An 11,798-nucleotide genomic window follows, 5' to 3' on the forward strand; every position below is an offset into this window, starting at 1 on the left:
AAACTTTCATGTGCGCACGCAAAACCTAAAGTTTAATTTCATGTGCTCACGTGAAACTTTCATGTGCGCACGCAAAACCTAAAGTTTAGTTTCATGTGCTCACGTGAAACTTTCATGTGCGCACGCAAAACCTTTTCATGTGCACACATGAAAGTTTCACGTGAGCACATGAAAGTTTCGCGTGAGCACATGAAACTAAACCTTTGTTTGTTGTTTTCATGTGCGCCGCTTTGAAACCCATTTTGCGCTGTTATGAACAGTGCCGTGCCACAGTCAGCAGCACTGCAGCAAAGAACTACAGTTAGAAAGGATGCATGCGGCTAAAGATGAGTTTATATAGATGCCAAAAAGGTTTCAATTTGTCAAAAGAGTCTAAGTGCCAAAGATAATTAGGCCTTAAAATAGTTTCGGCGACGGAGCCATCTCCTCATTCTGAGTTCAACAGGGACAAAAACGATAAAAGCTTAACTTGGTTTAATTCTACCTAAACAACAATCAATGATTACCAAATTTCTCTCTCACATTGCTCTTATCGTAACCACTGAAAACTGTAAAAAAATCTAACCAGAAATTTGGTGATCACTGATCGTTGTTTATACCGGTACTTTGGGTTAGATTTTTTAACAGCTTGAAGTGGTTTTGAGGAGCAATAGGAAATTGATCAATGATCGTTGTTTAGGTACATTAAACCATGTTAAGCTTTTTCACGTTATAGGACTTATACAGGCCATGAGAACCGTTGGGATTCAACCCACAGCCGCTCCACTGCTCTGCTGAAAATGTGAAGGAGAAATGCTGAACGTCAGATAACGTCCACAATAATATGACTTTGGGTTAGATTTTTTGACAGTTTTCGGTGGTTACGAGGAGCAATATAAGAGAGAAATTTGGGAGTTGTTGATCGTTGTTTAGGTACATTAAACCACGTTAATCTTTTTCCTACAATATAGCCTCAATGAAGCAGAAACGCTTAATGTCAGATAACGTCCACAATAATATGACTTTGGGTCAGCTTTAAGTGGTTATGAGGAGCAATAGGAGAAAGAAATTTAGCGATCATTGATCGTTGTTTAGGTACATTAAACCATTTTAAGCTTGTTCACATTATAGGACTTATACAGTCCATGAGAACCGTTGGGAGTCAATCCACAGCCGCTCTGCCCTGCTGAAAATGTGAAGCAGAAACGCTTAACGTCAGGTAACGTCCGTAATAATAGGACTTTGGGTCAGATTTTTTTGACAGTTTTCAGTGGTTATGAGGAGCAATATAAGAGAGAAATTGGGGATCACTGATCGTTGTTTAGGTACATTAAACCTTTTTCACGTTAAGCGTTTTAGAATTATCCCGTTCAGTTCTCGTGTTAATCAAACATTCTCTTTCCTTTGTTTAGTCCATTCTCCTTGCATTTTGTGTAGGCCCTAAATCCACCTATATCCGTGAGTTGGCCAGATGTTAACTGTTCATAAATGAAAGTAATTGCCTGATCCAAATCGCTGTCCCTTTTGTGCCGGAACAGATTAAATACATTTTAAATGTCGTATCAAAACAATATAGCCTAATGGTGACGACTTGCAAGCAAAGCAACAATGTCCTTATAATGAAGACCTAGATTAAAATATAGCCTATAGTGCAACTATTGAACTTTACTGTGGTCATTCACTATCGTCTCAGGCTTTACGGCTTTCATGGGCCCACACTAGTTTTGCGTTCTCACACAAAACTTTCATGTGCTCACACAAAACTTTCATGTGCGCACATGAAAAGGTTTTGCGTGCGCACATGAAAGTTTCGTGTGAGCACATGAATGTTTCACGTGAGCACATGAAACTAAACTTTAGGTTTTGCGTGCGCACATGAAAGTTTCACGTGCGAACATGAAAGTTTAATCTGAGCACATGAAACTAAACTTTTTTTTTTTTTTTTTTTTTTTTTTTTTTTCATGTCCCCTTAGGGGCTCCGTAGTATCCCACAAACATTAACAGAGCTCCTGAGTGGTGCATCACACAGATGAAGAGTATAGTGCAAACATTCCTCCAGGACAAGCAGTTGGCAGGTGGCATCTCAGCTGGTAAGAAAATATTGCATAGGGACAGTAGAAGTGGATAGGTTATTCAGATTGATTAAGGTAGCGTTCTCAGTGTGCAAGGTGGTTTTGTGCATTCTCTTAACAGTGTGGAAGTGTCATTGCTTTTACATAAATAATTTATTTGAACAAGTTCTGAAAAAATATACTATGTACTCCTAGCTCTCTATGTAGATGCTGTGATGGTTGACAGTGTTTCCTCTAGAATTGTTTTCAGAAGTGGGGGTGTTGAACGTCAAAAAGTAACATTACCTGAAAACAGCATGTAGATTCTTTTTAGCATCTCACATCACACTCTCAGTCACTATGACCACTACTACTACAGTCAGAAACATTGATTGTGCCAAAATATGAACAATAACGTTGCTGTTAATGGGTTTATCACTTATCATGAGATCACAGGTTCACTTAGTTTCAAATGGTTACAGTATAATGCACAAGTTCAAACGGTGAATGCTTGTTTGCTTGTCTGTATGTATGTCTGTTTTCTTGTATTTCACTTCCCTCATGGAATGTTTTCCATGTGTACTCATTTGGGTGTCTGTACATACAGAAGAAGGTTCACGTAGTTTTAAGTGGTTATAATGGCATCAGTGAATGCTGGTTTCTTTTAACTGCTTTAATTTATCATTTTATTTCATCTAATAATTTTATTCTAAAGGTGAAATAAATGCAAGATGGGTTAGGGTTGCAAGATGTTTCCAAAGTCAGTGAGTCTTAATAATAATAATAATAATAATAATAATAATAATACATTTGATTTGTATTGCACTTTAGATTTCAGCAATCTCAAAGTGCTACAAAGCATATAATAATGCACTTAGGAAAATATAAATATCAAGGTTAATAAAAATATTTAGGAGGAAAACCTATAAAATACATTTAGTAAAAAGCTTTCTTGAAAAGATATGTTTTGAGGTTTTATCTCTGACTGTTGTTTGTGCATATGCACCAAACAGGAGTTCGGAGTATTCGGCCTTCTTGGAGACCTTGACTGGAGTCCTGCATGGGGCTCCAGTGGGGGACTCCATTGTTCTGCTGGGGGACTTCAACGCACACGTGGGCAATGATGGAGACACCTGGAGAGGCGTGATTGGGAGGAACGGCCTCCCTGATCTAAACCAGAGTGGTTGTTTGTTGTTGGACTTCTGTGCTAGTCATGGATTGTCTATAACGAACACCATGTTCGAACATAGGGATGCTCATAAGTGTACCTGGTACCAGAGCACCCTAGGCCGAGGTCAATGATCGATTTCATAATCGTTTCATCTGATCTGAGGCCGTATGTTTTGGACACTCGGGTGAAGAGAGGGGCAGAGCTGTCAACCGATCACCATCTGGTGGTGAGTTGGGTCAGGGGTGGGGGAAGACTCTGGACAGACCTGGTAAGCCCAAACGTGTAGTGCGGGTAAATTGGGAACGTCTGGAGGAGGCCCTGTCCGACAGACTTTCAACTCACACCTCCGGCGGAGCTTTTCGTGCATCCCTGTGGAGGCTGGGGGCATTGAACCCGAGTGGACAATGTTCAAAGTTTCCATTGCTGAAGCTGCGGCGAGGAGCTGTGGTCTTAGGATCTTAGGTGCCTCAAGGGGCGGTAACCCACGAACACCGTGGTGGACACCAGTGGTCAGGGAAGCCGTCCGACTGAAGAAGGAGTCCTTCCGGGATATGTTATCTCGGAGGACTCGGAGGCGGTTGCAGGGTACCGAGGGGCCCGAAGGGCTGCAGCCTCTGCCGTGAAAGAGGCAAAGCAGCGGGTGTGGGAGAAGTTTGGAGAAGACATGGAGAAGGACTTTCGGTCGGCACCAAAGTGTTTCTGGAAAACTGTTCGCCACCTCAGGAGGGGGGGGGGGAACCATCCAAGCTGTGTACAGTAAGGATGGGACACTGTTGACCTCCACTGAGGAGGTAATAGGGCGGTGGAAGGAGCACTTTGAGGAACTCCTGAATCCGACTAATCGCCCTCTATGTTAGAGGCAGAGCTGGAGGATAACGGGGATTGTCGTCGATTTCCCAGGCGGAAGTCACTGATGTAGTCAAACAACTACACAGTGGCAAAGCCCCGGGGATTGATGAGATCCGTCCAGAAATGCTCAAGGCTCTGGGTGTGGAGGGGCTGTCCTGGTTGACACGCCTCTTCAACATTGCGTGGAAGTCTGGGACGGTGCCAAAGGAGTGGCAGACTGGGGTGGTGGTTCCTCTTTTTAAAAAGGGGACCAGAGGGTGTGTGCCAATTATAGGGGTATCACACTTCTCAGCCTCCCTGGTAAAGTCTACTCCAAGGTGCTGGAAAGGAGGGTTCGGCCGATAGTCGAACCTCGGGTTGAGGAGGAACAATGCGGATTCCGTCCTGGTCGTGGAACAACGGACCAGCTCTTCACTCTCAAGGATCCTGGAGGGAGCCTGGGAGTATGCCCAACCGGTCTACATGTGTTTTGTGGATTTGGAGAAGGCGTATGACCGGGTCCCCGGGAGATACTGTGGGAGGTGCTGCGGGAGTATGGGGTGAGGGGGTCTCTACTCAGGGCCATCCAATCTCTGTATGACCAAAGTGAGAGCTGTGTCCGGGTTCTCGGTAGTAAGTCGGACTCGTTTCAGGTGAGGGTTGGCCTCCGCCAGGGCTGCGCTTTGTCACCAATCCTGTTTGTAATATTTATGGACAGGATATCGAGGCGTAGTCGGGGTGGGGAGGGGTTGCAGTTTGGTGGGCTGGGGATCTCATCGCTGCTCTTTGCAGATGATGTGGTCCTGATGGCATCATCGGCCTGCGACCTTCAGCACTCACTGGATCGGTTCGCAACCGAGTGTGAAGCGGTTGGGATGAGGATCAGCACCTCTAAATCGGAGGCCATGGTTCTCAGCAGGAAACCGATGGAATGCCTTCTCCAGGTAGGGAATGAGTCCTTACCCCAAGTGAAGGAGTTCAAGTACCTTGGGGTTTTGTTCGCGAGTGAGGGACAATGGAGCGGGAGATTGGTCGGAGAATCGGGCGCAGCGGGTGCGGTATTGCATTCAATCTATCGCACCGTTGTGACGAAAAGAGAGCTGAGCCAGAAGGCAAAGCTCTCGATCTACCGGTCAGTTTTCGTTCCTACCCTCACCTATGGTCATGAAGGCTGGGTCATGACCGAAAGAACGAGATCCAGGGTACAAGCGGCCGAAATGGGTTTCCTCAGGAGGGTGGCTGGCGTCTCCCTTAGAGATAGGGTGAGAAGCTCAGTCATCCGTGAGGAGCTCGGAGTAGAGCCGCTGCTCCTTTGCGTCGAAAGGAGCCAGTTGAGGTGGTTCGGGCATCTGGTAAGGATGCCCCCTGGGCGCCTCCCTAGGGAGGTGTTCCAGGCACGTCCAGCTGGGAGGGATTATATCTCCAACCTGGCCTGGGAACGCCTCGGGATCCCCCAGTCGGAGCTGGTTAATGTTGCTCGGGAAAGGGAAGTTTGGGGTCCCCTGCTGGAGCTGCTCCCCCCGCGACCCGACACCGGATAAGCGGACGAAGATGGATGGATGGATGGATGGATGGATGGATTTAAAAACATCTGTAGATTGTGGGGCCCTGAGGTGTTCAGGGAGGGTGTTCCACAGCCGCAGATGAAAAGGCCCTATCACCCATGCTGCAGAGCTTGGTTCTGGGGACTAGGAGGGTGTTTGTGGATGCAGACCGGAGGGTGCGTGAGGAGGTCTGGCGGGTGAGGCGTTCCTGTAGGTAAAGGGGGGCATGTCCATGAAGGCACTGGTGGGTGAGGAGGGAGACCTTATATTCTATTCTGAGTGGGATAGGGAGCCAGTGAAGAGATTTCAGGATGGGGGCCATGTGATCGTGCTTGCGCACCCTCATCAGGATCCTGGCAGCGCTGTTCTGGATGTATTGTAATCTCTGGATGCTCTTGTCTGCTAATTACTTTGCCAAGGGGGAGCATGTAGATGGAGAAAAGGGTGGGGCCCGGAGTCTTAATCTATTCTGTTGATTTACCCTATCTGCATTGTTCTATTGGCCTCGATGGTGTTGTTTTATAAATCTCAAACTCTGTTTAATGGTTAGAAAACGTGTTGCTGTATAAACCTGCAACTCAATGGCATGTTGGTTTTAAAAAATATTGGGAAGGTTTTCAAAATGATATTAAAAGATATTGAATTTACCTCCAGGATTTCTGTATATACCCTTAATTTTCAATGGAAGCTGGCTTCTCTTAGCTGCAAGGAGCGACAAATCTGTCGGCGTCGCGTTTTGGGCGTTTTGAGCGTTTTGAGCGTTTTGAGCGTTTTGAGCGTTTTGAGCGTTTTGAGCGACCAGAGCATCAATCAGAAAGTTGAAAGTATGTCAACTTTATGGTAATGAGCTATGACGCGGTTCAGCTGCAAGCAGCGGCAAACGCCAGCAACCAATCGGAATATAGACGTCCTTTGCGCTGGCCGATTCTGGAGAAACATACGATGTAAACTTTTGTTCCTACCAAAACATTATTTCCGAGAAAAGGGAGGAAAAGCTCATAATCGCCGTTGCTGGGTTCCCTATCATTTATGATATGACGTTGTTTGCATACACGGACCAGTTAATGTTACCTGCCGGTCACATGGCCTCTAAACAGTCCGCTCACGGTGAAGTCCTGCACGGATCAACAGCTGGCGGCTGCTCGCTCTGCCTGCTTTCTGCTGCAGTTCAGCATCTAACGAGTAAGCTAACTGCTAACAGACACTGCTGCGATCAACAAACAATACAAATTCTGTCCTTATGTATATAATTTATAAAAGGTTTCTAGTGTCAATGTATTGGCCGTGCAGTGGCTGTTTGTGCTTTTTATTCAGTCGTGTGTTGAACATGATGGAACAACGCTGCAATGTCAGAGCTTCCCCGTACTTTCTGACAAGCGTCCTTGACAGGGCGGCCAGAGCTTCTTTGCAGCTCAAGTCGGCGGCAGTGTGTACGTACAGTAGCTGTACAGAATAAATCTCCATGGTAATTTAGGGGCCTCTGCTTTTGTGAAACCGAGTCAAGGCTAAATTGAGCAAGGATAACTGGGAAATCCTGGCTTAATCCGCTATCTAGGTTTTGTGAAATACACACACACACACACACACACACACACACACACAAAGTAGTTTTACTCACTAGTTTGTCAGCTAAAGATAGCTAGCTAGCTAACTACCTTCAGAAAATCTCTGTGTGGAGTTGAAAAACATGCAGTGTCATACACGAATTAAGTACTTTGCACTTGATTTGATAAACTTAGCCTATATTAATATTCTTAATATCAGCTTAAACTGAACTTTATTCAAGCATCCCTTGGCATGCAACAGTGTCATATATGCACTTAACCAAAGGCTACATTACTAAAAACCGGTTGAAGGTCAGATGCTCATCTGCTGTATGTCCATCTACAATGCCTTCAACGAACAGTCCACTTTTCCTTTCACATGTCATGAAATGCTAAAAAACAAACATAAACAGACCAACATTTGTCTATATCAAATAAAATGCTTCAAACCTGGCACTAATATCTCTCAAAAATCCACAAAAGATAAATGTATATAAGATTTCTCATGGATGTAGAAGAAGAATAAATAAATAATAAATTCCCCAACCCAACCTTTATTCCACCGTTTTGAGTTACTAAGACTAACTGAGCTAAATGAATATCATAATGCTTGCCTTATGTTCCAAATTGTCAATAGGCTAAACTCCAGACTGAGTAGTCTTGTTCCTATCTCCAGCCCCCAGCATACATATCAAACGAGAATCAAACCACTTATATCAGGAAAATGTCGCCGACATGTGCGCGCCAGTATGAGTGTTGTCTGTAGGGGGCCGCAGATCTGGAACGGGATTGATGAATGCCTTAAGGTGTTGCCATTTATCTCCAACTTTAAAAGACAACTAAAAAAATATTTCTTATTAACCTATATTTAACATAATTTTCATGGACTACTGGGATGTTTGTTTATGATTGTATGTGTATGTAATGTTATGTATGTACTGGTGCGCCTTTTGCGTGCATCTATTCATTATCATTTGTGGTAATTGTGTATTCCATAGTTTGTATCACTACCCTTTCTTGAATCATGGGCCCCCATCTATAAGCTTTTCTAGCTTCTTTGGGGGACCCATTCACTCTACCCAATTGATCTTTTACCCCAGATGTATTATTGTAATGCTTGAAGTGGTATTGTGAATGAATGAATAAATACATAAAAATAACTAAATAAATGCTGCTGAACATGTAAAACTCTGGCATTAGCATATTAATAATGGCTCAGTGCATTGCTGCCTCAGAGCAAGTAGGCACTGCTGAGTCCTGGGTTCAGGCAGGGCCTTTCTGTGTGGAGTTAGCATGTTCTCTCATGTTTGTGTGGGTTTCCTTCAGGAGTTCCAGTTTTCCTCCCACCATAAAGGCACTTGGCAAATTAATAATATATTTACCTTATATTATATAATTATATTATTACACTGTTTTCCCTAGTGTTTTTCCATGTATTGCTTTAATTGATATCCTTAAATACCTGTCAGATCCAAATACAATGAATATGAATAAAAAAAGATCATGAACTCTTTCCAGAGGAACTTCTCAGTACAGAAAACATTTGACTTATCTCAAATTATGTTGCCATGTATGCTAGCAGTGCATGGCTAATAGGTAATTAACGTTGGCATTACTACTCACCAGAGTGAATATAACACAGGCATTACATCATTTGTGTAAGTTCTACCTGTTACTCCCTGTAACGTATTCAAGTTTAAGGAACTATAATCGTTGAACCACTAACTCCACACTTTTTTTCTTACATTTTTCTTCTCTACTTTATGTTACTGTGACTCCTCATGCTAATTCAATTACATTTTTATGGCGTAGCAGGGTGCTGCAGGGCGTAGCAGGGCACAGCAGGGCATTGCAGGGCATACAGGGTGTAGCAGTGCGTAGCAGGACGGAGCCAGCTGTAGCAGGGCATGGCAGGGCATAACAGGGCGTAGCAGGGCACTGCAGGGTGTAGTAGGGCGTAGCAGGATGTAGCAGGGCGTAGCAGGGCACTGCAGGGCATACAGGGTGTAGCAGTGCGTAGCAGGATGTAGCAGGGCGTAGCAGGATGTAGCAGGGCATAGCAGGGCGTAGCAGGGAATAGCAGGGCTACAACAATGCTGCAACAATGATTTAGGTGCCACCATAATCCAAGGAAAACTGTGGGGTGAAATAACATAAGGGCTCCCCAGAGCTAAGTTAGTAACAAGCTTTTCTGGGACATGGATGCACACAGATGGAAAGAGAGGAGCTCAGTGTGTCAAAGGAAGACCCCGGCAGTCTAAAACTATAACAGCATAACTAAGAGCTGGTCCAAGGCAAACCTAAGCCAGCTCTATAAGGGTTGATAGATGAATCTGACGACTATGAAGAGAAGCAGAGAAGAGAAGGGGCGCCGTGTCTGCATCCATACACCCTCCCCTGCCGATCCAGGCAAACACTGCAACTCCTCACTCCCTAACTATAAGCTTTATCAAAGAGGAGAGTTTTAAATTGACTCTTAAATGTGGTGACGGTGTCTGCCACCTGGCTCTGGCTCCCATTCTACTTTTAGAGACTCTAAGAACTACAAGTAACTGCATTCTGGGAGTGCAGTGCTCTAGTGGGACAAAGGTACTATGAGCTTTTTAAGATATAATGGTGCTTTACCATTAAGAGCTTTGTAGATCAGGAGAAGGATTTTAAATTCAATCCTGGATTTTACAGGAAGCCAGTGCAGAGAAGCTAATACCGGAGAAATGTGATCTCTTTTCTTAGTTCTTGTCAGCACAAGCGCTGCAGCATTCTGGATCAACTGGAGAGTCTTAAGGGAATTATTTGAGCAACATAGTAATGAATTACAATAGTCCAGAACTTGAAGTAACAAATGCATGAACTAGTTTTTCGCCAGCACGCACTATAATAGACTATTTTAAAAAGGCAAAAACTATTAATTGGCAAACGCCATCCTCATTAACATACAACTGAGAAAAGGTTTTGAAAGAACTGAATTGTCTAAAATATATCGCCATGCAACCTGCTCCACAATATACTGTATTGCAGCTGCATATTTTTCATGGCTGAAAGCCACTGATTGGAAACTGAATAATATTTACTCTATTCTTTATGTATTCATGTATTCTTCATGTTAACACAGATGGGTGAAACTCATTAGAGAACATGACCATTTGGGATCTACTTGTTTACGAAAGTAAACATTGATATTCGTTTCAAACAAGATGCTAATCACATATTAGGTGGCACTACAGTGAGATGTGGAAGTACTTCCACGGAGGCAGATCTATTGTAACTTTTACAAGGTAAGATTTACACTTTAGATCCTCCACAGAAAACATGAAATTACACTGTAGTGATTAACACTTTTGTTTGCATAATTGTTAGATTTGAAGTATTTAGGTCTATTGTTAATGCTCCAATGTTATTTCAGATTTTCCTTAACTTGTCACATCTAAAAACTATTTTAATGTATGTGTTTTCTTTTGATAGGTTGTTACTGTTAATTCAAGTGATTATGTTCTACACTAATGTAACAAGGATTAAAAATTTCTTCATCCTGGGATTTCCTGGACTTTCACAGGAGTATTATGGACCTGTGTCAGCCCTGCTTTTGGTTCTCTTCTTGGCTATAGCTGTAGGAAATATTTTTATTTTAGTGTTTGTTAGATGTGAGAGGTCTCTTCACAAACCCACATATCTGATATTTTGCCACTTGGCACTAACTGACTTAATGTTTGGGACTGTTTGCCAAAGATTATATAGAAATATTGGTTTGATGACAGCATTATTTCATTTTATGTATGCTTTGTACAAATGTACTTTGTTCATTTTTTGGGGGCATCTCATTCTTTCATCCTGATGGTGATGGCCCTTGATCGCTTTATTGCAATTTGTGCTCCACTGCGTTACACAGGTCTTTTCACAAACAACACTGTTTCTGTGCTTTGTGGAATATCATGGATTTTGCCAATGTCGTGGATGGTGGGTATAGTTGTAGATACTCTGAGATTGACTTACTGTAATTCAAACATAATTATACATTGCTTTTGTGACCATATAGCAATAGCAGTGCTTGGATGTGAGGACATACGAGAAAATATGGCATTGGCATTAGGTGGGGCCATGTTCTTCTTTTATCATCTTCTCTTATTTTGTCATCATTGTTGCAGTTATGAGAATGACCAGTTCTAATCTAATCTGTCTACCTGCTTGCCACAGATTCTCATCACATTTCTCTATTACACGCCAAGATGCTTTGTGTACCTGGCAAATTTTGTAGGATTTACATTCAGTGTCCCAGTTCGCATAGTTGTTGTAATGCTGTACAGTATTTTACCTGCTGCTATTAACCCATTAATATACTGTTTCAAAACCAAGGATATCAAAGAACACTTGAAAAAGAAATTAGTTACTAGGAAAATTAATAGCAGTACAAGTTCATCAATCAAGTGATAAGTTACTTTTGCTGCTTCAAATATGTCACTTCCCTGTGAGCTTTAGAATCAATTTTGATACTTTGCTTTTCCTCTATGAGCCCAACGCAGCCTGAGAAACTCAAGCAGGAGTCTCCTGATTGTTCCAACAAAAATGCTATGTTAGAAGTTTACTGAGGCTTTTCTTCTTGGCAAGGAGCCAGATCAGAATCACTTCTTACCACGTCTTAAAACTCACTTGTACTGGAAGGCTTTTTTATTACCAGCCTAATGTT

General features: G+C 43.0%; 1 pseudogene; it reads left to right on the top strand.

Moving 5' to 3' along the window:
• Positions 1-10,357: 10,357 nt before the first annotated feature.
• LOC114552196 (olfactory receptor 52E4-like) lies at positions 10,358-11,542 on the top strand (annotated as a pseudogene).
• Positions 11,543-11,798: the final 256 nt, after the last annotated feature.

This window comes from Perca flavescens, chromosome 3 (assembly GCF_004354835.1).
Source record: "Perca flavescens isolate YP-PL-M2 chromosome 3, PFLA_1.0, whole genome shotgun sequence".
NCBI classification, from domain to species: domain Eukaryota; kingdom Metazoa; phylum Chordata; class Actinopteri; order Perciformes; family Percidae; genus Perca; species Perca flavescens.